The sequence below is a fragment of the Chionomys nivalis genome, chromosome 16 (genome assembly GCF_950005125.1).
Source record: "Chionomys nivalis chromosome 16, mChiNiv1.1, whole genome shotgun sequence".
NCBI lineage: Eukaryota > Metazoa > Chordata > Mammalia > Rodentia > Cricetidae > Chionomys > Chionomys nivalis.
This window is the reverse complement of record NC_080101.1, coordinates 54886838-54913128: the sequence shown is the minus strand read 5'-3', so window position 1 is coordinate 54913128 and position 26291 is coordinate 54886838.

The following is a 26291-nucleotide window of genomic DNA, read 5'->3' as shown; positions in this document are numbered from 1 at the left end:
ACAAGTCTTATCTGTTCTCCATATCCGGGTCTTCATAGGACTAAAGCAGTTCATTCTGTTGTCTCCATCTTGGCTGAATTAAATGTACTAGTTTTCTTTGCAAAACTGATGAGATCAGGGACAACTACATGCTAGGCAATTTCTCCAACAGTGTGCTGTGTGTGTGTTCCAACCTGGATCTCTTGAAACAGAGGCTGTTTGTTTAGCCTGGTTGGGCCTTGCCAATCATCCTGTTTCAGCATCCCAAATGCTAGGACTGTATATGTGTGACACATTTGACCCAATGTTTCTTTTATAGTTATTAGAATTCATTCTTGCTTTTTCTCTTTCTTAATTTATCTTTAAATACTATTGCTGCTGTTTGGAGAGGCACACTCCTTTTCCCCACATTGATACTGCTTTTAAGCCCTAATTGTTTAGTAGCCTGATCTTTGAGAGGAATTTCACTTTTATAAACGCACACGTGAAAGGTGTTAATTCTGGCAGTTATTTAAACATACCTGGTCAGATATCTTTTTGGTAGGTTGTAGTGTGACCTCAGATCAGCTCAGTGGCATGGGTGCATGGAAACACTTTTCATTTATTTCACTTAGAAAGACCAAAGTCTTCCTGAAGTGGGCAAGACAGTAAGGCTCCCAAGTGAGGCGTTCAAGACTGAAAAAGAAAAGGGAAAAATTGGAAACCATTTTATTAATCCCCTACTCTTATAACATCAGAGTCTCACATTCTTGAGGAGACAAGAGCTGTGGAGAGGCTGTGATTTTATTAGTTCTTCTGTTCTCAGAAGGTACAAGACAACTAAGAATTCCTGGCACTTATGAATTGTGTACGTATTAAGACGACCACCAAGGCACACACGAGGGACCAGAAGCTACAGTGAAGGTGCCTATGTAGTGGCATGCTAGGGGATATTTTGTCACACACACACACACACACACAAAAACCCTGTCATCATGTTAACTGCTTACAAATATTTTACATAAAAATTAGGGGATTTGGAGGTGGACAAATGGACCAGCTGTTAAAAGTGGTTGGAGGATTACGTTTAGAATATCCTGTGACAGAGAAACCGAAAGCATTTCCAAATACTTAGTCACAGCATCATTTATATCTTATATCACGAACTTACAGGCAAGTTTTGTATCTCCTGGAATCTTGGGTGCAGTTTCTGCTATTCGTATTGCTTGAAGAAATTAAGGTGTTTATCCTCTACGAAGAACATGACAGATGTTCCAAACTTTGCCAAAAAGCAAACAAAATCCTTTTAATGGGTACATTTAAATGGAAGTAAACATAGTAAGTTTATTGAATGGCATTAATACCTTCACTACAACTTTTGGTTGTAAACCAAATACCAATAATGAGAAATGTGTACCAGAATGCAAGTTATTTTGAAAGGTAAATATTGTGAAATTAACTGCATTCAGGGTACGGGCAACTAACAAAAAAAAAGTCATCTTCATTTTCTAACCCTCTCATCTTTCACTTTTAAATTTCATGTGTATGGGTGTTTTGCCTGCATGTATATCTGTGTACAGTGTGCGTGCCCGGTACTCTGGGGTGCAGAAGAGGTATTACATCCCTTGAAACCGGAATTAGATAAGTGATTTCCAAACCTGGGTCCTTAGGAAAAACAGTCATTAGTCCTGAGTAGGCCTTCAGTGAACATCTGTAAGATCTAACCCAGTGAACTGACATCAGCCCTCACAATGGATATAAGAATCAGACACTGAAATACTTCTTGTTAATGGTCAGAGGTGGCTACCATGGAATGTTCTGTGTTGTTGCTGTTTTTCCCGATTCTCATGCTTGAATTGATGCCACACTTAGTCACTTTCCATGAAGTGCTTATTAGTTTATTCAGTTGCTCAGAAGGAAATAACAAGCAGAGTAAAATCATGGCAACGACTGATAAATCGTTCCTTCAAAAATTGTACAAGTGCTTCAACAAATATTTACAGACTGGATGGAAATAGTTTCCCAATTTGTCCTTTTCCTTTGTGTCTCTGGTTATCATTATTTTAGCATTACCTCTTTTCTAATTCCTTTCCCTTATCCAACTTTCTTTTCTCTTACTTTTCTACCTCCATTTTTTTCTTCCTCTCTTCTTCCTGGCCCTCTTATATATCAGTCACAGCTACTGCTTCACAATGAAAAAACAGAATTCAATAACAAACACAAACCTTTGGTTGGTTCTTGGATGTTTGGGTTCTTACACCTTTGTGTATGCTAGAACCAATTGTGATATTTGAAGTATATTTTCCTTTGTAATTTGAGAGAAATAAAATTTTATCTCTATCTTTAGTCTGTTTTTGTCATCCCATGGAGTAACTTCCTTTTTTCTATAAATTAATTCAGAAGGCTTGAATATTTTCAAGTGATATTTTCAAGTTTCATGACCTAAGTAAGATCAACATATTGGTTATGGCCATATATACATGCATTGCTATTGAGTCTATTAATTTCATGAAAAATTTAAGCTTTCATTTGGTTTATGTTTTATGAGATCTTATATCAAAGACAGGAGATATGAATAAAATTGTGAACTTTAATGAAACTGATCTAATACTCACAGAAATTATCATTATATATGCCTGCATAAAAACTAAAATTGGGTATGTTTCCTCACAACTGGGTATGTTTCACAATGTTGATTATTGGCTATTTACTGTTTCTTTTGTTGGTATAACTGGAAGAAGGATACAGAATAGCTTAATATTTGGTGTAACATAGAGTGCACAGAAATCACTGAAGGTACACAATAGCAACAGAGAGATGAAAACGGAAATAATTGTCTATTTGATTTTACTGAAAAATTTTTCAATAACTTATATACCACTGTATCACTCACTTTTTGTCCATGTATGATCCTATTAATGGTAGCTACATTTTTTGAAAATACCACAGACTAATAGAGAATATCATTTTTTCCATTCAAACACCAGTTTTAAATCCATCATCCATTTTGTTTTCCTTATCCATGCTCTCCATCGTCTCTGCTTTGCTTCTATTAATTACACACTGAAGAACTGAATCTCTTTCCTAAGTTGGTCTCCAACCTCTTTTATAATTCAAAAGGGAGTTTAGTGCTTGGAAACTCTCTCAGGGAAATAGAAATCCCTTCTGAAAATTTTTCAACCCACGAACATCAGTACTGTAAGTGTGTTCAGCAGTGAGCCCCTGGCCTACTTTGAAGAACGACACAACAAAATGACTGAGGTCAGCTGATTCATATGTTACAGGTGCCACAGACCCTAAATTAAAAGCCACTGCTGTGTATCCCTCAAAGTGTACAGTGGGCAGGGAGGAATTGATTTATTTGGTTTATGAAGTATTGAGATGTTGAAAAAATAAATCCTCAGAAAAGCAAATCAGTTGCACAAACCTTAAAACATATTCCTATGGAAGTCCAAAGCAGAGTATATTTTCAGAATTAAACTCTTTTATTTATTGCTAAGAGAAACTAATTTATGATACATAATTTGTGTATGTTGAATGATCTACGTGGGTGTTCAGTGTTGGGCTTTTACCATGGAAGAAGTAATTTGGAAAAGAAAGCAATGCTTTTTAGATATACTATGAGGAGAAATAAGATATATTAATAAATATCAGCATCTCCACCATCCTTTCTTCTGATGTCTTTAGGTCTCTTAACTTAAGGATTTCATGCTATGGTTTGGATTTTCCTATCTATATCATGGTCTACAAGACTAGACTCTTCCTGCAGGCAAAATGCTGGAGGATTACAAGACTCACATCACCTGACTTCCTTGCAGAGGCACATTATTCTATGTTTGCTGCAGTTCAATGTCTCAGAGAGCAATTTTACATATTTTGCCAGGCTGTTGTCATCCATTAAAAAGGCAAGTAGACCATTCCCATTGACAAAATCTTGACATTTGCTTCTGGTTTGTAAATTTTTAAATTGTATTACAAACCCTCATACATGAAAGTGTCTGAAACATAAACATAGATTAATTTCCATAAATAAAGTATTCATGTTGAGAAATAAAAGATTATTTATGTCCCAAAGTCCTTTTATACATCAATTTAAATACCATAAATACTATTTTCAGTTCTAATACCATTAATGAGTTGCAAGTATTTTTGAACTCTCTTCTATATATTATATTTATTTTTGTGTATCACATATTTTGCTCAAAACCATGCCTTTGTGATAAATGTGTTTTTGTGATTGGCTCATTCATCTTACTGCTTTAGTCTACTATATTGTATATATATAATCACAGTGAGGTAGTCCCTGGTTTGAGGCTAGTGCTAATGATGTTCTTATAAATAGTTCCTATGTTTGCTTAAAAACATTTTGTGCCTTTCCTGTTAGGTTATCTATCTAGAAATTAAATTATCACAATTATAGTCTTTATATCTATGTATTTATATACATATACATACATACATGGATGTTCATTTAGCAAAAGTCATCCTAAAAAATATTTTTCCATAGTAATTTTTAAACAAGTCCATTGACAATATTTAATCTTTCAACTAGATCTACATCGTCAGGAACATAAGACATTTTCAGCCCTATTTTCCAATTATTCATGTCCATGTGGACTTGTATTGTGAGGTCCTGTTAAATTCCATTTTCCTGATTGATAACTATGAATTTGAGCCTTGATTTTTTAATGTGCATTGGCACAATGGACAGCTCTTTTTATAAAGTGCCTATATAATACTTGTCCACTTTATATTACTTTGTCCCCATTTTATTTGATTTATTACCATTCTTTGTCTTTTAATGAATAATTGCCAGATAGATTCATTGTAAATAACTTCAAACACGTGGGTAGCTTATTTGACTGCTTTGTTTTACTTAAATCTCTTTATTTAAACTAAACAACTACTCTTGCCTTGTTTGATCCACCCCATAGCTTTGATACTTTGCTTTTCATATTCTGAAATGTACTTCTTACATGACTAAAGGTTTTGTTTCATTTTGTGTATATCAATGTCTGATCAACTCGCTCTGAAAAGGATTGATGTCTTAACAATTTTAAAAGTTTCTTACTTGTGAATACGGTTGCCATCTCTATCCACTAACTATAAGATACATAGTGATGTCTAGACTGGACAAAAAGAAAAAGTCTAGCTAGGCAAACCATGGGTTTAATTGAGGTTACTTACAGTAAAACAGGGGAGGAGTTCCATTAAAAAGTACGGGCTACTTATGATAGCTAAGCCACAGAAGGAAAATCTCCCTCCCTTCAAAAAATATTTGCCTTGCTTATATTTGCCTTGCTTATAATTGGGTAGAGGAGGGCCCCTTGAGAATCCCTCCTCCAGTGACAGAATACTACTGAGCTCAGTCTTCTGTATTCTGCAAGTGAGCTCATTGCTGGGAGTGTAAAAGGGCAGTGGCCTTGCCTGACTGCTTAGGGACAGCATTCCCCAACACCATTTATTGTACTGGAGTTCATAATACTTTGACTTGTCCCAGCCCTCTGAAACTACTGGAATATATTTCATGATCCAGGTAGTCAATATTGATAAATGTTCGTGTACATTTGCAAAACCTTTTGTTGTTTTATATATATATATATGTGTGTGTGTGTGTGTGTGTGTGTGTGTGATATACTGAAAAATGTGATTAAATTCATTCAACATGATTGCGACTTTTTTCATGTTTCACTTTTGCAAAATTTTATTCTGTATACTTAGAATCCATGTCATCAACTTGCTATTACAAGAAATATTGAGTATTTTCTGCAAAACACTATAATACTTTGGTTTAGGACAAAGAATTCAATTTTTCTCCCTTATTGTGTAAGATCATTATGCAAATGTTTTAAGATTTGCATCCTATAAAAATATTATTTATGAGCCAGGCAGTGGTGGTGCGTGCTTTTAATCCCAACACCTGGGAGGCAGAGGTAGGCAGATCTCAGTGAGGTTGAGGCCAGCCAGGTCTACAAGACCTAATGCCAGAATAGGCTTGTCTCAAAGAAACAAATATATATTTATATATTATATATAAACAAAATTATATATATAAATATAATTTACACAGTGCCCCACCTAACACAACATCAACCCTATACTCCTCCTACCCACACCCCCCACATGCCCCTGTTTTACCTCTGTATTCCAAAATTCAATAACCTAGAAACGTGAACTTTTCCCTATTTTCTTCATTTTCTTTGTACAGATTCCTCTTTAAGAAGAGCAAATCTGTCCAAATGGTGGTGATGCAGTCCTTTAATCCCAGCACTCAGGAGGCAGAAACAGGCAGATCTTTGTAAATTCGAGGTTAACCTGGTCTACAGAACAAAGCTATGAAGAGAAACCCTGTCTCTAAAAACAAAAACAAAAAAAAGGGTAAAAAAGGTGGGGGCAAAGAGTAAATCTGGAAAGACGGTGAGGACAGACCCCATCAATGAATAAGAGACAGGATCACCATGGGCTTTGGATTAGAAATTTATCACACTTGCCGCCCTGGTGTGCTCATGGCCTCTCTTCTGTGCACAGCATATCATCTTGATCAAGAGAATCGTTTTCCCTTCTCAGGACACCTTGATTGCAGTGGTGGCCTCCTATGTGACCCCAAAGTTACTCCTTATGCTAGCAATCTAGACCTGATCATTTTGATAAACTGATTACCTTCTTGACTTAGACAATAAATTTTGCTTAATTATGGTATTTTCATGGTACCACTTTCATTCTTTCTTTTTCTATGTAACCTTAGTAAAACAGGATAAAATGATAAAAAAATCAAACAAAAAAAACTGTGAAAGCATTCAAAAGTAAAGGACCCTTCACTGCAGACTTTGATAGTTGAGAAACAAAAACTCCAGTATATTAGCAACATTTTCTATCAAGACTTCTGCCACATTTCTATTATACACACATTTTCTGTTGTGAGCCAAGTTTAAGGTCTGGATCTTTATGACTTGGAATAGGGCCTCAATCCTTTCCATGATGATTGCCTGAGAGCCTCAAAAACTAAACTTAACTTTGTTCACAGCAAAGATATCCCCGAAGGCTAGACTTTTCCCAGACAAATACCCGCAGGAACCACCCACTGATAAGAGAGTAACTTCAAACAGAAGTAAAGACCTATATATGACTGTCGTAAAGCAATGAGCTGCTACTGCTCTTTGAGAAGCCCACACACACGCTGGGTGTGAGTATGGGGGAATTTTACTTTCTTTTTTTTTTTTTGGTTTTTCAAGACAGGGTTTCTCTGTGGTTTTGGAGCCTGTCCTGGAACTAGCTCTTGTAGACCAGGCTGGTCTCGAACTCACAGAGATCCGCCTGCCTCTGCCTCCCGAGTGCTGGGATTAAAGGCGTGCGCCACCACCGCCCGGCCGGAATTTTACTTTCTTATGAGTGCCTCCCCCTACAACGCTCATGCTTAGGCCTGTATTCGTTTCCAACCATGCTTCATAATCATGAATGCGCTGAAATTCTTTTTAACCTGAAACCACGAATATTGCTTTGGCTTGCAGCTAGGAACCTAAAACTCTAGGAGAATTCTTCGGCTGCATATGGTAAGTCTAGAGAGGTGTGCCTTGGTACCTGTATCACAAAATACTTACCCCAGAATTGAGAAATTGAAAAGCAGAGGATCATGATTTCAAAGCCAACATGGACTATAGCTACATAAGGAAACCTGGCCTCAAAAACAAACAAAAAAAAAAAAAAAAAAAAAACAAGAAAGAAAGAAAACAACATAAGAGAAAAATAACTTAAGGAAGTTTTGATATATCAGTGGAGCTGTTGACACAAAATCTATAGAAATGGGGGGAGGGCTATATTTTTGTATGCTTTTGATATTACTTAAAGCATATTAATGAAATAATTTCTTTACTTGGGAATATATATGCAGAACACTTTATTTAAAAGGTATAAGTTTTTAAATTATGTTCGCATACAACTAGAAAGTGGGGCTCAGCTTTTCTACCATTATATCTACAACTCTAACTCATAAGCATAAATGAAAATTCCAGTCAATATTCACTCAAAAAGTTGCAAATATGCCCAAGCAATTTTCTAGAAAATGAACCTTAAAAATATTTTAGATAGAAAACATTATATGTAAATGTATCAGTAGAAAGATTTAAAACTATGCATTAATGTAAGCTAGTAAAAAAGTATTTAGTATAATTATTCCTATATTATAGTATGCAGAAATGTGATTACTTGTTATTTTAAGATTTGTTATATTGCTTTATAACATTAGCATGTAATTCTTATTTAAAGTATGTAATAAAAATCAATGTGCATATTTGAAGTTGTAACCTTATGACCCTTAAACAGTTTCAAAAATTTAATATAACTTCAATCCATTTAACATATAAATTAATTTATTAGATTATCAAAATTAGTTTAGAGATTAAGAATTTATTCAATAATTCAATTTTTGTCCTGAAAATATAATTACTCACTTTGTAAGTCTTTTAAAAATACTCATTAAAATTTGCTAGATTTAGAAGGAAAATAAAAAGTATAATATGTTGCTCTTAAAAATGAATGAAAAGCTATAGCTTTTATTTGTTAATAAGAAAATTAGTTTTAATAAGCTTTATCCTCAGTAACAATGTACATGTGATCACAGATTGCTTTAGTTTCTATTAATGTGATAAACACAATGACCAAGGCTAACTTAAAGAGTAAAGAAAGAGTTTGTTTCTGCTTAACCTTAGTCTCTTACTAAGGGAAGACCAGGAGAGGGGGATAGTGGTGGTGGGGATTTCAAGGCAGTAACCTGGAGGCAGGACCGTAAGCAGAAAACATGGGGGTGGGGGTGCTGTTTATTATCTTGCTACTCCAGGCAAACAATATTGTTTACTTACACACCCTGGGGCTGCTTACCTGGGGTAATATTATCCACAATAAGGATGTGCCTTCACACCTGAACTATTAACCAAGAAAATGAAGATGATGCCCTAAAGACTTGCCTCCAGGCCGATCTTACACAGACTTAGTTTTTCAATTAAGATTCCCTTCCCCATGATGACTCTAGCTTATGTCAACTTATGAAAAACCTAGCCAGCAAGGAAGTCGTAGCTTTGGAATTCCAAAGAAATTATTTGTTTCCCTTGAATAATCACTATTTCCAAAAGGGTTAGCAAAGCAGAGTCACAAATTTTTTGTTATGGAGTATGGACGGCAAACATTGAAGTCAGGATATTACAAGCAAAAATGACTCAAGGAAATGTTCAAGAAAGTATTCTATAGATGCATCAATATTCTCCAGGAATGTGGTATTTAGAGTTTAACTTTACTACAAGTAAAGGGAAATTCTCTTTCTCTCTGGGGAAACATACTATACTTTTTTATTGGATATACTGTAACCTCAAGTTAGTTTAATAATTTTAAAATATAACACCTGGAATCCAATCAAAGAAGATCGAGCATAGAAAAATAAAATACAGCTGCAAAAGGGAAGTCAGATAACAGGAATAAGCTACAAGGGATGAAGGCATTGTCCTGAAAGGAATGAGTGAGAGTAAGATGGCCACCTCTTTACAGTAAGAAAGCAGAAAGACAGTGTCACAAACAAGAAAGTAATACTCATAGCTAATATAACAAAAGTTATTACGCTGAAGATCATAGCACAAGGCTCACACTCTAAATTCCTAGCTATGGTCCCAAGCCTGTCTCCTCAAGACTGCTCACTTGTGTGAAGTATATTAGCTAAAGGTCAGGTATAATCCCTAAGTGATGTCTCTGATTCAGGGGGTGAGAATCCTGGGGGAGATTCTCCAGACACAGGAAAGATTGTTTGGTTGGAAGCGTCACCCCATCCCCTAACATCCTTATCCAAAATGAGTCTGGAATGTTTGGTTGGAAGTGTCATCCCAGCCCCCTGGAATCCATATATATAAGGAGTCTTAAATGTTTGGTGGAAAGTTCCAAGCCACCTCCCATGGGAGTGGCCACAGTCCAGACTCTACCTCCAAGAAAACCTTCCAAACAGTGACCCCAAGCCAGGGAGGGTCAAGACTGTCCCCCAGAGAATGAACACATGATCTCCCTTTTCCCCTCTGTGTGTTTTCCCAGGGGCCACCCATGAGTGTTGGCATCCGTTAAACCTGGGCTTTTTTCAATTCAGTTTGATTTGGTCTGATTTATTGCCTCACTGGACAGGTTTGTCAGGTCGGAAAAGGCTGATGAGGTGGAAGACTGCTTTTTGTTGTGTGGGTGACTTTGCCATACCCAAAGGCAAGCCTCCAGATAGGTCTTTTGTAACCATTCATCTTCTTGGAGAAGCTATAGGATGCTGCAGGAGCTGATATGTCTCTGTGTTAGAAGTTTTTTTGTTAAATGCCATACTCTCAGATCTGTAAAGGCATTTGACAATTGGGTACCATTACTTTTTAGTTATATTTAAATTAGACATATACGTTAAATTTATACATGTATTTTGGCCAATTAGTTAAATCTTACCAATGTTAATAAATGTAAGAAGGTTAAAAGGAATATGTTTGTAAGTCAAAGAATACTAGCACACTGCCGGGCGGTGGTGGCGCACGCCTTTAATCTCAGCACTCGGGAGGCAGAGGCAGGCAGATCTCTGTGAGTTCGAGACCAGCCTGGTCTACAAGAGCTAGTTCCAGGACAGGCTCCAAAACCACAGAGAAACCCTGTCTCGAAAAACCAAAAAAAAAAAAAAAAAAAAAGAATACTAGCACATACACATTTAGTACTCTTACCCAAGATGGCAGTGAGGTCAAAATGGAGGCTACCCACATGTTTGTATCTTTTACAGCTGTTTTAATCTGGAGTGACAAGTTTTAAAAATCTTAAAACATGCACACGTACACACAAAAAAATAAGACAAATATACTATGGAAACAAACACACATACACATATAGACATAAAACTATAGTGTGGCCACATTACTTTAACAGACAGACAAATAAAACTTTTTTTGGAACCTGTGCCAGCTGATCAACTTAAAAATCCTGGTGTAGGTAGGCGGGAGAAGCTAGGGAAGCACACAGGTGGTCCCATTGAGGACCAGATTAGCAGAGGCGGCAAGAGGGAAAAGAAACAAAGGATGGAATGCCTATACAGTTATAACGGGAAAGGACGGTGGATCACAGACCTGGATCCATTGTAGAGTCCCAGTGTGACCAGATTAATGTCAGGAATGGAGGCAAACAATAAACAGCTAAAGAAGTTAGGAAGGGGAGCAGGGAAAGGCAGTGGGAGTGGGAGCATAGCATCCAGAAACCACGGGCATATGGAACTTTGTTTTATGTCTGGTGTTAGCCCCAATTTAAAAGGATTTTTGTAAAAGGCAGCCCAAGGGTGTTTGGAGATCAGGCCTTGAATTGTAAGTGTCCATTTATACATCTATGCCAATTCTCAGGACTCAGTGCCTACCACAATGTGTCCACTGTGGTAAGAATCTTGAGTAAAAAAACAGAAGGGTGTGAGAATTTCATGGGCAAATGTCTCCATCACAGGCAGTCCCACCTCAGCAAGGACTGCCTTTCTGCTGGTAGGTGTGGGTGCCTGGCACAACCGTGACTTCAACAGATGACCTGATAAATATATGGGCCCAGGACCCTAGGGACATGTACTTGAAAAAGGGGAACTATCTTAGCCTGGCACAGAGCACAGGTGAGAAAGTAGTTTTCTAACACATAGCCCTGAGCCAGGGGAAAAAAAAACAACCCATCTTAGTGGAACCTCCAAATGGTAAGATATTTCAGCCCGTTAAACCTCTCTGCTGATGCAATAATCCAAATCAAACCAAGTCAGACTGAAGTAGAAGAAGCCCAGGTTTAATGTTTGCCAGTGCTCCTGGGTGCCTCCCCCAGGAAAACAGGGAGTTGGAAAAGGTGAGACCATGTGTTCATTCTCTGGGAGGCAGTTTATATAGCCTGTGGGAGTGGTCTTGACCCTTCCTGGGGAGGGGTCACCATTTGATGGGCTTTCTCTGAGATGGAGTTTAGACCGAGGCAACTTCCTGGGGAGGGGCTTTGACCTCCCAGCAAAAATCACAGTGGTGTCTCTCCAGATCTGCAGAGTATAGCAATGCTTAGTTTCTGCTTATATACTGTCCATCATGGAGTTCTCAGACTGTGTCTAGTTAAGTTATACCACTGAGTTCTGGTAATCAGGTGAAGTCATGGGTGTAGTGGAGATCCTGAGATGCCTAAAAGGCATTTTTACTATGCTTATTACAGACAGCAAGAAAAGGGAAGGAAAAGATATGCTCTTCAATGATAGCCCTCAACTGGTCTTTTCAGCAGGGTCAACTATTATGAACAATGGCACAAAATTATAAAGGTATAGTCTGTAAATCTATTGATTAATTTCAAGATTACAACATTCATAATACTTTACCATCAGTATATCAAGACCAATGTAAATACTTTAAAAAAACACATTAAAAAAAAATTAGACTTTGTTTTCAATGTCCCTAGCATCTTGATAGCCCTAATCTTTGAAGTACCCCAAGGAATTCTAACAAAAACTAGATCTAATTATTTTAGATACAAGGATCCCTAATTGACCCCAAACTGCTTATGGAATGAAAATCAAGTTAAAATCTGGATAAGTTATTCCAGCCAAAAGCATTATCCATTAGTATGCTAAATTAAGGTTATGAACCATCATTAAAAATACTCTTTAAAATGAAAGCATGCTTTAGGAAAAACAAAACAAGTAGAAAGTAGAGGCGAAAGGGAGACTTGAACATCAATATATGAACAATTATATTAAGTATGGAGTAAAATAAAATACATATCTTGCTAGAATCTAATGCCCCAACAGAAGTAAGAGGTTCAGTTCTGTTCATTAAACTTTAATGCATTATAATTAATACAATAAAAATTAAGAGAGCTTTTTCATAAGTAGGTCTTCTTCAACAGAGCTTTATGTATCTTTAGGGCTTTTCTGTGTAGCCTATTAGCTGAATTCGAAAAGCTATTGACTAACATTCATGAATCCCTGGGCTCAAACCTAACACCATGTAAATTGGACATGAACTTTCTGAACTTCTGACACTCCTGACTCTACCTACTGCAAGCATGTACCACCTCACCTGGTTTTGCTAAGTATTAATCCCAGAGTGTTATGAATGTAGAACAAGTACTCAACAAACTGAGCCCTGTCTCCAGGCCCAAAACTGGTAGTTTCAAATTACAGAAGATTTCCTAACACACTAAGATATACTAACAATATTAGTGTGTGATCAGATATTATAAAATATTTTAAAAAGTTAAAATCCTAGAATTAAAAGTAAATAAAAAAAACATAATAATAGAAGAAAATTTAAGACACATTCTTAAAAACGTTAGTACACCCAGTACCAAAATAAGACAAAACTAAAATATTTCTAAAAATAATTATGGTTTGAGTATACATTAATAAACTTGATAAACATATGATTGTACCATAACTGTTAAAAGAAAACAGTTCACTTAGATATATACAACATGGTCTCTGTATTTGTCTGTAGAGTAAGTCTCATCAAATTTTGTTTCAATGATTGAGTTTTTGTTTTGTCCATAAAGGTATCAAACAGGTACATGAGAAAGATGAGTTCAAAAATTACTTTTCAGAATAACTCATTTCAATCACCTATATTCTACATTTTCTTTTTAATGAACATTGTATTTGTTCCATTAGAAGCTTCACCCCAGCCTTCCTCCTCCCTCTCCAAACCCTGCCCCTCAGCAAGCCTGCCAAGTAACAACTTTTCCCCCAGAGCTGCTCAAGACCATGCTTACAGGGTATTTAAGCACTTGTCCATAGACCTGTCATGTGAGATCTCCTGTTCCTTTCTCCAACCCCCATTATCAAATAGGAGTGCTTTGCTCAGATTAAACCTGGCCCTCTACCTTTTAATTCAGTTCAATTTGGCTTATTGCATGGGTGGAGAAACCTAACTACCTGGGAATCAAAAATACTTATCATCTCATGCTGAACCCAGGTAGAGTTGGGGCTCCCCTGATGTTCGCCAGCCATTTGGATGTGTTCCCTGCCAGTCTGAGATTCAAAAATACTTACCAATATTATTAGGTCTTTAATTTTCATAAATGGTTTCTAGTTTCTATATATAAAGGCAAATCAATAAATCTTAAGCATAAAGCTTTTAAATCTTGTTGGGAACTCAAACAAACCCAAAATATGTTATAATTGTTTATTTTAACTTATTCATTTATTAATTTATTTCTTGAGACAAGAACTCATGCAATACAGTCTGGCTTCAAACTAAGTATCTAAGGATAGTGCTGAACTCTGGCATCTACCTCTTGAGAGAGTACTGTTGTGGTACCCATGTGGTGCTGGGACTGAGCCAAGGGATTCACGAATGCTAGACAATAACTTTTCTAACTTAACTACCTCTTCAGTCAGCTAATGTTTTATAATATTTTTTTTCAAAAAAAAATATTGTTTTGCATAGTGTTGTGTATGGAAAGTTAATTTTCAAGAATTTTGGGATAGTTTTGTGATATGGGAAGGTCATTTGTCAATCTGTTGTTTCATTGGTTAATCAATAAAGAAAACTGCTTGGCCTGATAGGTCAGAAAATTAGGTAGGTGGAGTAGACAGAACAGAATGCTGGGAAGAAAGGAAGTGAGCCAGACGCCATACCTCTCCTCTCCAGGTCAGTCGCAATGAAGCCAGACATGCTGAATCTGTTCTGGTAAGCTACTACCTCGTGATGCTACACAGATTATTAGAAATGGGTTAGTCCAGATGTGAGAATTAACCAAGAAGAGGCTAGATATAATGGGCCAAGCACTGTTTATATGAATACAGTTTGTGTGTTGTTATTTCGGGTGTAAAGCTAACCATGCAGGAGCCAGGCCGGACAAAATACAGGCCGGCCCGCAGCTCCTACTACAGTTTTGCCTTTAAACTTACATAACAATTCATAGCTTTATTTATTTATCTGTTTGTTTTCAAGCTGGTATCTTTGCTGACTTCTGTTTATTTTTGTTTGGAATATGAGAAATTAAAGAGTTGTTATAAGAATTGTTAGGAAGTCAAAAATGATTAAAAATGTTTTGTAACAACAATTTGGCAGTATGATGCATATGCAGATGATTTTTTTCACATTTTGCTTTCAGTCATTTCTTTCTCCCTATTTAATTCAAAAAGTAGAAATATTTAGAACAGCAGTACAAAGTAGAAATCATGGCTCTAAGGAGATGACTCATCAGTTAAGAAAACTGGCCACATTCCTAAGTACCTGAGTTCTACTCCCAGCACCCACATCTGGTGGATCAGACCTGCCTATAATTTCAGTTTGATAGGATTTGACAAACACCCTCTTCTGGTCTCTACAGACATACATAGATGTTGGGACACACATACTCATAAGAAATAAACAAAATTTTTTTGAATAATTGAAACTCTCCATGTTAGAATTAGACTTAAATGCTTTCAAACAGCAAAACTCATTTGATCTATTAGTGTGAAATTTAGTTCTCAAGCATAAATACAAACTATGCATACAAATACATATGAAATCTATGAAATTATGCTTACATATACATAAGTATATATGTATATCTTTGCAATCATTTCAACTGCCTCACTTAAGATCTTGAAACTGTCTTCCTAAAGCTGCAAAAGACCTAAAACATATCAGTTGGATTCCTGGGAGTTTTTTATGCTTTTTATTTATTCTTCTCTCATGCAATACGTTACAAAGTGGCTTCTCCTCCCTTCACTCCTCCCAATTCCTGTTTTATACTTCTCTATCCCACAGATCAACTACTTCTCAGTTTCCCTTGAGAAAAGACCATGCCTTCCTGGGATATCAGCAAAATAAGTCAGGTGTTTTACCAGCATGCATGTCTATGTACCATGTACATGCCTGAAACATAAAGAGTTCAGAAGAGGGTGTCAAGTCTCTGGAAATGGAGTTACATGGTAGTTGTAAGTGAACATATGTATGCTGAGTATCAAACCTTTATCCTCTAAAAGAGCAGCCCGTGCTCTTAACTGTCAAATCTTCTATACAACCCCATAATCATTTTTGGGGGGGGGAAATTCAGTCCTTCTTCATAGTAGTGATTCTATGTCTGTTGCTATAATTCTAGACAAAATGCCATGGAGTTCACAAACCTTACCAGTCAACCTATAGTTGATTTTCTAGATGATCATGTTGTTAAACTGCCTTTTAAATATCCATACATGTATGTGTGTGTGTGTATAAATGTATGTATGTATGTATGTATGTATGTATGTATGTATGTATGTATATGGACTGTTCTCACCCTTGGGCCAATGAACTACAAACTTCCTTTTAGCATTAGGTAGCAACATATTGAGAGACTAATTATTGACCAAAGTACGGTGAATAAGTAATTGTTCAATTCTCAGTCCTAAAACTGATATTTATATCTGTCTTAGTCAGTGTTTCTATTACTGTGATGTAACACCAAGACCAAATAGCAAGTTGTGGAGGGAAGGGTTTATTTGGCTTACACTTTCAAGCCATAGTCTGAAAGAAGATAGAATAGAACTCTAACAGGGCAGGAACCTAGAGGCAGGAGCTGTTGCTGTCACCATGGAGGAGTGCTGCTTACTGGCATGCTCTTCCTGGTTTGTTCAACCTGCTTTATTATAAATCCAAGGACCATTGGCTCAGGAACAGAAGCACAGACAATGGGCTGGGTCCTTCCTGATGAATCACTAATTGAGAAAATGCCTTACATCTGGACCTCATGGAGGCATTTTCTTAACTGAAGTTCCCTCCATTCAGATGTCTTTAGCTAGTGTAAAGTTGACATAAAACAAGAGAACAAAATATCAATCTCTCAAGAAACATGAAAGAGGCGAAAGAAAGAATGTAAGATTTTCAGTGATGGAGGAAGGTCATCTGTCTATATGTTACTCTCATTGGTTAATAAAGAAACTGCCTTGGCTTTTTGATAGAGCAGGATTTAGATAGGTAGAGTAGACAGAACAGAATTCTGGGAGAAAGAAGCAGAGTCAGGAAGCCACGGAGCCAGCCGCCAGGTCAGACATGCTGAATCTTTCCCGGTAAGCCACCACCTTGTGGTGCTACACAGATTATTAGAAATGGGTTAAGCAAGATGTGAGAGTTACCCAAGAAGAGGCTAGAACTAATGGGTCAGGCAGTGTTTAAAAGAATACAATTTGTGTGTTGTTACTTTGGATGTAAAGCTAGCTGTGTGGGAGCCGGGCGGGACGAAAAGCAGGCCTGCTCACTTCCTCACTACATTTCAGGATTTAAGAAGGGTGCTGTGAAATATTTTCCTGACATGGCCTTTGAACTCATGAACTCTTGGCAGATAGCGCTACCTACACAAAACCCACACAAGCCAATCAACATTCCAGCCCAGAGCAGAGAGGGCCTCATGTGGTTCCACCTTTAGCTGAAGAGATATTGGCAGTTGGTACTGGGGAGAGCAGAATCATTTTAATAGGGAATATGATTACAGGTTGTTTGCCCATTCACCTGGGGAAGGCCCCTCACCTGTGTACAAGCACCAGCAATAATTGTACTTCCTGGGATGTAAGAAAATTAATAATATTAAAAAAGATGGGGGAGAGAGAAATATTAGGAGAATCCAGGGAAAATGGGATTGAACTCAAGCACCAAGTTTGGCAACAAACATCTTTGCCTGCTGAGCAATGTCTCTAGGCTCATCTTTTCATTTTGTATGATTGTATATTTCAAGTGTTTTTTAATTTCACTAAGATCAAATATATTGTTTTAATTAGTATTTACTCCATTCCTCAAGTCTCTGGAGCTAACTGTTAATCAGATATTCTCCTATGTTAATACATCATGGGGTTTATCATTTTATATTGTTCATTTAAAGTCAATGTTGTGAAGAATGTAAGATCCATGTCTAAACATATTCTCTTTGTTTGTATGCAAACATCCGGTTATTTCAGGAATATTGTTTAAAAGGCTTGTTTTCCCAATGTAGTGACTTTGTTACCAAGACAAATATGGTTAGGGTATTTATGTGAGTTTACTTATGAGCTCCCTAGTCTTCTGCATTTATTGGTGTGAAATTTGAATAAGAATATCACAGTCACAGTCACAGATAGTTGAATACTTGATCCTCAAATGGTTGAACTGTTCAGCGAGGTGGTGCATTCTTACTGGTAGAAATATATCACTGGGTTCAGACACTTAGAGTTTGTAGTCACGTCTATGTTTCATATCACTCTTTCTGCATCTTGATCACAGTTAAATATTTGACCTCTGGGATTCTTACTCTGACTGCCTTTTGCTTGTTTTCTGTACCACTTATGGACTCATCTCTTGAACTCATCAGCCAAAATAAACTTTCTCATCCATAAGTTATTTTTGGTCATGGTGTTTTCTCATAGTAATAGAGAAACAACTATTAAAATCTGTTTGCCTAGGGCCATTCTTGCATCAATAAGTATCTTGTCATCCTTCTACAGGAAATGTTAATCTTCCAGTTTCCATGTGTTCTTCTTCCCCTTTCATGTTGTGTGAACTGATCTTGGTGCTTTGTCTGTTCATCTAATCTTTGGTGCTTTGTCTGTTCATCTAATCTTTTTCATTTGTTTGTTTTGCTTTTATATCTTTTTTATAAAAAAATTACTTTCTGTCTTTACAATGAGTTTTGTCTCTTCCATCAACTAAGGAACCAGCATCTAGGTGATATCTCTTTGAGTATACCAGCACAATATAGCCAAATTGGCAGTAATACTAAGTTTTATCAACCACAATCTTGAATGGGCTGCCGCTTAGATTCATACTTTATAACTTATTAGAGATTTTAACTTTTCTGCATGTATTTTATATCTGTATTGCAGTCATTTTTCTGTCTCCTTTTTAGTTTGATGAGTTGCTACTGCTGCAACTCTGTTTAGAGATTCCTTTCTCTGGCACACCAATCCTCCAAGGAGTTCATGCAGGACTTCCTTCTGCTCAGTGTTCTGTCTCTGTCATTGTCATTCTCTCTCATTTTGTGAAAAAGGGTCTACCTGGCGTCCCAAGCTGAACTAGAATTCAGTCCAAGTTGGCTTCAAACATAAATTTTCCTGTTTCATCTTCCCAGTACTAGGATTGTACCACATAGTAGACACTTTAGCAGTGGTGTTGATGACTGCAGATTCATAACTGAGAATGAGAGATTTTGAAGGCTTTTGTGACAACCTCCACCTGTCTGCGAAAAGAAAAACAGTCCAAACAAAAAGCTATGGATGAGAGTCCTTAAAAAGTATAATAACGATGCTGAAGTGTAACTCTTCACAGGTCATGGCTTCTGTGGGGAGGGGGAAACTCAGTTTTCTTTAAGGAACTGATTACTGGGAGTTTGACCATTCTCCAATGAGTGTACGGGCAACACAAACTGGACTTGGTGGGTTTTTTTTTTGCTTGCTTTTGGAGGCACAGTGGTGGATGGTGAACATGAGAGGAATGGGAAGCAAGTGTGACCAGGGTGCTTTATACTACATTCCCAAATAATAATAATAAAAATAGTATGCCAGGGGGAAACAGTATTAGCCACTATGCCTGGCTTTTTTTTCATCTCTAAAACTTATTTCAGACTCTTTGATAGAATACCTTACTTTGCTATCCAAATATTCTGGATCATCTGCTTTTTTCACCAGAAGCCTTAACAATTTTTCATACTTTTTTATAATTGTGCTTGATTATGCCCAACATCACAATCTGTTTCCGACCTTAGACTGTTTCTCAAGTTTAGCCTTGTAAAAATTTACATCATAATTCCATAGTGATTTATCATTCTAAAACCCTACAGCAAGCATCCTTTTACTAAAGTGGTGAAAAGTGGAATGTGGGGTACAGGGTGAATAAAACCTTCCATAATCCTCTAATTTTATCCTAGTCTCTTAGAAGGCCTGCACCTTTGGACTTGAACTTCCCAAGTTGTACCTGCTCATATAGCTGGTGTAAAATGGGCAGCCACAGCTCAGTCGCCATATTTGCTTCTCACACAGGAAACGTGAAACAGAAAGAGAATGAACATCATTTTCAATTAGGCTCTTACACAGCCATGATCACATTGACTTTGGCAGGACAGGCCTTGTGAAAGAAACCCATAGAGTTTGGTAGCTCACTTTCCTTAACGTTGGCTGGAAGAGGGATTTTTTTTTTTTTTTTTTAATCTGAAAATTCCTGGAAGTGGAACTCACAAAGGTGGGAGGGGCATTTCCCCAACCTGAGTTCTCCTTGGAATCTGTCTGTCTCAGACTTGCCCCGCAGGAGCCCCTAGCAACTCATTTCATGAGTATGACTTTCTTCAGTCTTTCTTGCAGCCTATGGAGGTTCTCTAGAGGGGTTGTACTCCGTTATGCCATTCCCTGGACCCACCTGTCTACCGCTCCACTCTGGAAACAACGGCTTGCTCTATGACCTCAGTTGGCTGACAAATAAGTACTTAGATGTAGAGTTTATTTAGGTTTTTAACTGGTTAGAATGTAAAGAGGACTTTAAGTCTTGTTTACTCTTGATGGAAAAACTAGAAACCATTGAATATTAATGCTTTAAAGTGGTGTGAGTCTGTAAAATTTATTTTATCATACTACCAAATAAATACTGAATAAGTAAGAGTTGAAAGGCTAGCATGTTCACTAAGGAGAACTATCTTAGAAAAAAAAAACATAGGTGTTACATATCCTCATTACCACAGGTTTAAAAAGAAAGAATATTTCCATGAGAATTATCAAGCCCTATTTCTGGCATGTTGCATTTATTTATATGCTGAAATGAAAAATAACAGATGACAAGGGGTAGAGAAATGATTCTGCAGGAAAAGTCCTTGGTAATTTTCCAGAGAGCCCAAGTTTGCCTTCTAGTACCACTATCAGAAGGCTCAAACCTACTTTTAGCTCAAGCTCCAGGATCAAACAAACGTATAGAAATAAAATGAAGAGAAGAGATGAGAACTTACACACTTCTGATCACAGATCTAGCTTTGTATTTTTGCATTACAAATTATGGTTAAAATTAGTCGTTATGAACAAGAGTTGAGAGGTAGGATGTGCTTGAGTGGTCCAGTGATGAGCAGCATAAGGGTTCTCAGTGTCACATGATAGCATCAAAACAACAGCAAAACCTCAGGCAAAAACAGAGGGAGTCCAGATCTGTCTCTGAAGATGTGACAGAAGAATAAAGAAATAAAAAAGTTACAACATGTTAGCAATCTAGAAGTGCTTTGAGAGAAACAATACCATTGTGGAAAGTCCAAGGTTTCCATGAGCGAAATAACCTAGAGAATGAGAGCAATGGATAGTAGTGGGTGAAACTGGTATACAGCATCGCCTGGCAGAATCACAGTAAAACCACTTCCAGACATTTTTGGGAACAGCATCTGCTTTATTGCACAGGTAAGCAACCACTTATAAGAAGGAAACCTATCTGCTGATTGGTTAGCACATTACCTCAGGATGGATACTGCTCGGTCCTGCCACTAGGATCTCTCTGCGGGAGACACATATTAAAGGAGACATGGAGAATGCAGACCCGACCACAGGCCAATTACCAGCTACTCATGCTACTTCAGAATCCAGTGTTCAACTCCATAAGTCTGCCAAATCCTCTAATGTACTAAAAAAAGAAAAATATCTCTAATTTTCAAAGTGTATAAAAATCAAAATATTATAAATTTAACAATATATAATAAACAAATACAAAACTTAAAGTAATATCTTTATTTCATGGCTTTTTAAGTTGTTAGAATACACAAAAGGAAGAAACCGTTCTGCACTTTTTAGTGAGTTTCCAAGGAAGGCTTAGCTCGATAGGTCTCATATGAAGTATAAAGTAGTCCAGAAACCATCGTGGTCCCAATGGAATTTTGACAATCCTCAGCGAGTCCTCAACATCCACGGGCATGAGGACTCTGAGCTCTCTGTCGCTGTAAAAATGTCTTCACCTGCAGAAATGGAGAGACACATGTGTGGTGCTCAGACCGTTGCACCTCTCTAACGATTTGTAGTTCTTGGAGCAGTGATTTCTCAGAATATGTTGCTCTGCCTAATCTAAAGCATTGTCACACAAAACTTGGTCCCCTGGTCTTGATAGGGGGTCTTGCTTGCTGCAGGTTTCAAGTACACCACCACTTCTGGATGGGGATTTACCACTTCACTGATCTTGATTTCCTCCCCAGCCAAGCATTTCTTATTTAATGAAAAATGAATGGAAGTAGATATTGCACATCACTTTGAAATTATTATTCATATGTTCAAAAGCTTTAGACTTCAGAGTGTAGAGGTATTTGTTTTTCATTTCATCCTCCAGTAGTTATCATGCTCTTAGTCATGTTTATAAGCTCTTGGCCCATAGGTTTTCAGGGAGATTATGCAAAGATTGCATGGTTCACCAGAGTATACACATAATACTGTTTTATTCGGTCACATATGAAAAAGCATATGCAATATGTTTACAAATTTCTTCTCCATTTTTCAGCTTTGATCAATACATGATTGAGTGGATTATTTTTTAAATAAAGATCCCATTCTCTTTCCTCTCATGCCCTCTTGTTCACACCGTTATTATTAGTTTCAAATATCATTTCTGAGTGTCTACGAAACATATTTTATCATTGTTCTCAGTTTGTCCTAATTATAATGTAATTTGTTTAAGTACCATAAACATTCTTTTGTGTTAATCTAGGAAGTTAACATTCAGGACAAACTTGCAAATAATTCTATAGCTACTGCATAGTAGGACGCGCATTTGAACATAGACTGAGTAAATCCTTAATCTCTGAAGCACAGTGACCCCTAATACATATCACATTCTATTTTATAAATATTAATGATGAGTGAGTCTCTCTTACTAGATTTAAAACAACTCCAAAACAATAAAAATATGCCTTTGTGCTTCTGAGTAGATTTTACCTCATTTTTTGACCCCAGCATGTACAAAATAAATATTTGTGAAGTATTAATTATTCTTGAATATTTAAAATTTTCTTAATTGTATTTTTCCTAGAATTACCATGATATTGCTTATTGGAGATTTTCTTCCCATATATTATAGAGAAATGTAGAGTCAGTTCTGAGGAGCTTCAACACAGGGGACCTTATGCTTCTGAAATCTTATTCTGCATGTGTCCTATGATGCTGTGGGAAGGTATTTCAGATTGTCCTCCTTCAATGACTGGGTTGGACTCCCAGCAGTGAAACACTGCATAATTTCCTGTGCAGAGAAAATATTTCAGCTCTAGGAGAGGTCAGATTTTCTTTTTTTTTTTTAATTTATTTATTTTTCCATTAGAAAATTTGCACTTCCTCCCCTCCTCCCATTATCCTCCCACTCCCCCACTCACCTTCCTTCCTCCTCCTCCCTCCTTAAGAGAGGGCAGGGAACCCTGCCCTGTGGGAAGTCCAAGGCCCTCCCCCCTACATCCAGGCCTAGGAAGCTTTGCATCCAAATAGACTAGGGTTCCAAAAAGCCAGTACATGCAGTAGAAACAAGTCCCATTGCCTTTATCAATGGCTTCTCAGTCAGCTCCCATTTTCAGCCACATTCAGAGAGTCCAGTTTGATTGCATGCTCATAAAGTCCAGGTCCAGCTTGATTTGGTGAGCTCCCATTAGAACAGGTACACTACCTCTGCTGCCCAACAACCTAGCTGGAGACATCCCCGTGGACACCTGGGATCCCCTCTAGAGCCATGTCTCTTTCCAACCCAAAAAAATGACTCCCTTAATGTGGATATCTTCTTCCCTGCTCCTATATCTGCTTTTTCTCCATCTCCAGCCTCCAACTTTCCTGAACCTGATAGAAGAGAAAGTGGAAAGTAGACTGCAACACATGAGCACAGGAGACCACCTCCTACATATAACTCCAGTAGCACAGACAACAAGAGAAACAATGAATAAATGGGACCTCCTGAAACTGAGAAGCTTCTGAAAGCAAAGGACACTGTCATTAAGACAAAAAGGCATTCTATTGAATGGGAGAAGATCTTTACCAACCCCGCATAAAACAAAGATCTGATCTCCAAAACATATAAAGAACTCAAGAAATTGGACATGAAAATTGTAATTAACCCAATTAAAAAATGGGGTAGTGAACTGAACAGAGAATTCTCAGCAGACAAAGTTCAAATGGCCAAAAGACAGTTAAGGTCATGTTCAACCTCCTTAGCCATCAGGGAAATGCAAATCAAAACAACTTTGAAATACCATCTTACACCTGTCAGCATGGCTAAAATCAAAAACACCAATGATAGCCTATGCTGGAGAGGATGTGGAGTAACGGGAGCACTCATCCGTTGCTGGTGGGAATGCGAACTTGTGCAACCACTTTGGAAATCAGTGTGGTGGTTTCTCAGGAAATTGGGAATCAACCTACCTCAGGATCCAGCAATTCCTCTCTTGGGAATATACCCAAGAGATGCCCAACCATACTACAAACTATTCATAGCAGCATAATTATTTGTAATTACCAGATCCTGGAAACAACCTAGATGCCCCTCAATGGAAGAATGGATAAAGAAAGTGTGGAGTATATACACATTAGAGTACTACTCAGTGGTAAAAAAAATAACGACATTTTGAATTTTGCATTCAAATGGATGGAAATATAAAACACTATCCTGAGTGAGATAACCCAGACCCAAAAAGATGAATATGGTACTTACTCACTCATCAGTGGACTCTAGCCATAAACAATGGACATTAAGCCTATAGTTCACAAGCCAAGAGAAGCCAAATAACAAGGTGAACCCAAAGAAAAACATATATAGATCCTCCTGGAAATTGGAAGCAAACAAGATTGCCGGAAAAATTTGGGAGCATGGGAGTGGGGGTAAGGGTGGGGGTGGGCTTGGTGCAAGGGGAGAGAGGGAGAGAAAAGGGAGAAGGGAAAGTCTAGAGAGAATTTTTTAAGCAAGTACCACCATAGACTTTATCGAGTCAAATCTTACCTACCTATTGGTTAACTGCTCATTTGTATCTAAGTGAGTTGCTAAATAGCACAAGGACATATATGATTCATAAGGAAAGATCCAATAATTCACTTTAACTCTTTTTGTTTATATTTTTACATGAAGAATTTAAGTTAGAACTTGACTTAAAAATGTATATCAGAACAATTAAAGCCATATAACAGGGATTGTTAACAGTGTTCCACCTTCAGAGAAATTGAATACTTTTTAGTATTTATTTTCATTTTTGAAAATTTACATAATTTCTGTATTCTTTTTAATGTATATCCTTTTGGTGTGTTCTGTGTTTATGTGTGTGTGTGCATGTTTACTTGCTCATATATGACAGTGTGAATGCCTAAAGACTTCATTGGATGTCTTTGTCTAGGTTCCCCACTTTGTTTTTGGGGGCAGGGTCTCTCACTGAACCTCAGTAGTACAGGCATTAAGACTAGGAGTCAATAACTGGGACATTAAGAAACTATTGGGCATCATCATGTGAGTGAAGAGACAACCTACAGAATGGGGAAAATCTTTACTAGATATACATCGCTCAATTGTATATCTAGAATGGGCAAAGAACTTAAAAATTAAGTATCAAGAAAAAGAAACAACCTAATCTGAAAAATGGGTCACGGAACAAGACAGAGAGTTTTCAAAAAATGAAATAATAGTAGCAGAGAAGCATTTTAAAGTTGTCAACAGTTTTAACAAACAAGAAAATGCAAATTAAAAATACTTTGAAATTTCATTTTATCCCAGTCAGAAAATATTGACAGTTGCTAGAGTAAATGTAGAAAATGGGAATATTTTTCTCTGCTAATGAGAACACAACCTGGTGAAGCCACTATGGAGATCAGTGTGGAGGTTTCTCAAAAAGCTATGAACAGATCTATCAAAAGATCCAGCTGTACCACATTTTGACAAACACTCAAATTATTCCAATTACTACCTCAGAGATACCTGTTCAGATGTGCTCCTTGTTGCTCTTTTCACAATAGACAGGGAATGGAAAGAGCTTAGATGTCCACCAACTAACAAACAGATAATGAAAAATGTGCTATACTTGCACAATGTGCTGTTAATCAGCCACCAAGGAAAACAATATTGTGACATTCAAGCATAAACAGATGGAACTGTAAATAATGATTTAAGAGAAGTAATCCATATCCAAAAAGATAAAGGTTTTCCACATTTGTAGATGTTAGTTTTCATTCTTCAGAAATGTGTTTGTAATACCCATAGACATCAGGAAATTAGTAAGAAGCTATGTGGAGGGTACCGAAGGAGGTGAGATAGAACACCATTGTATAAAGTCTTAAAGTAGAATAATGGAAAAGAAAGGTTTAAACTAGGGTGGAGTAGGAAAACAGGGTAGATTAAGCACTGTAAGGAAGAATACATAAATTGTAACACTAAAGATCTTTCAAAAAGAAG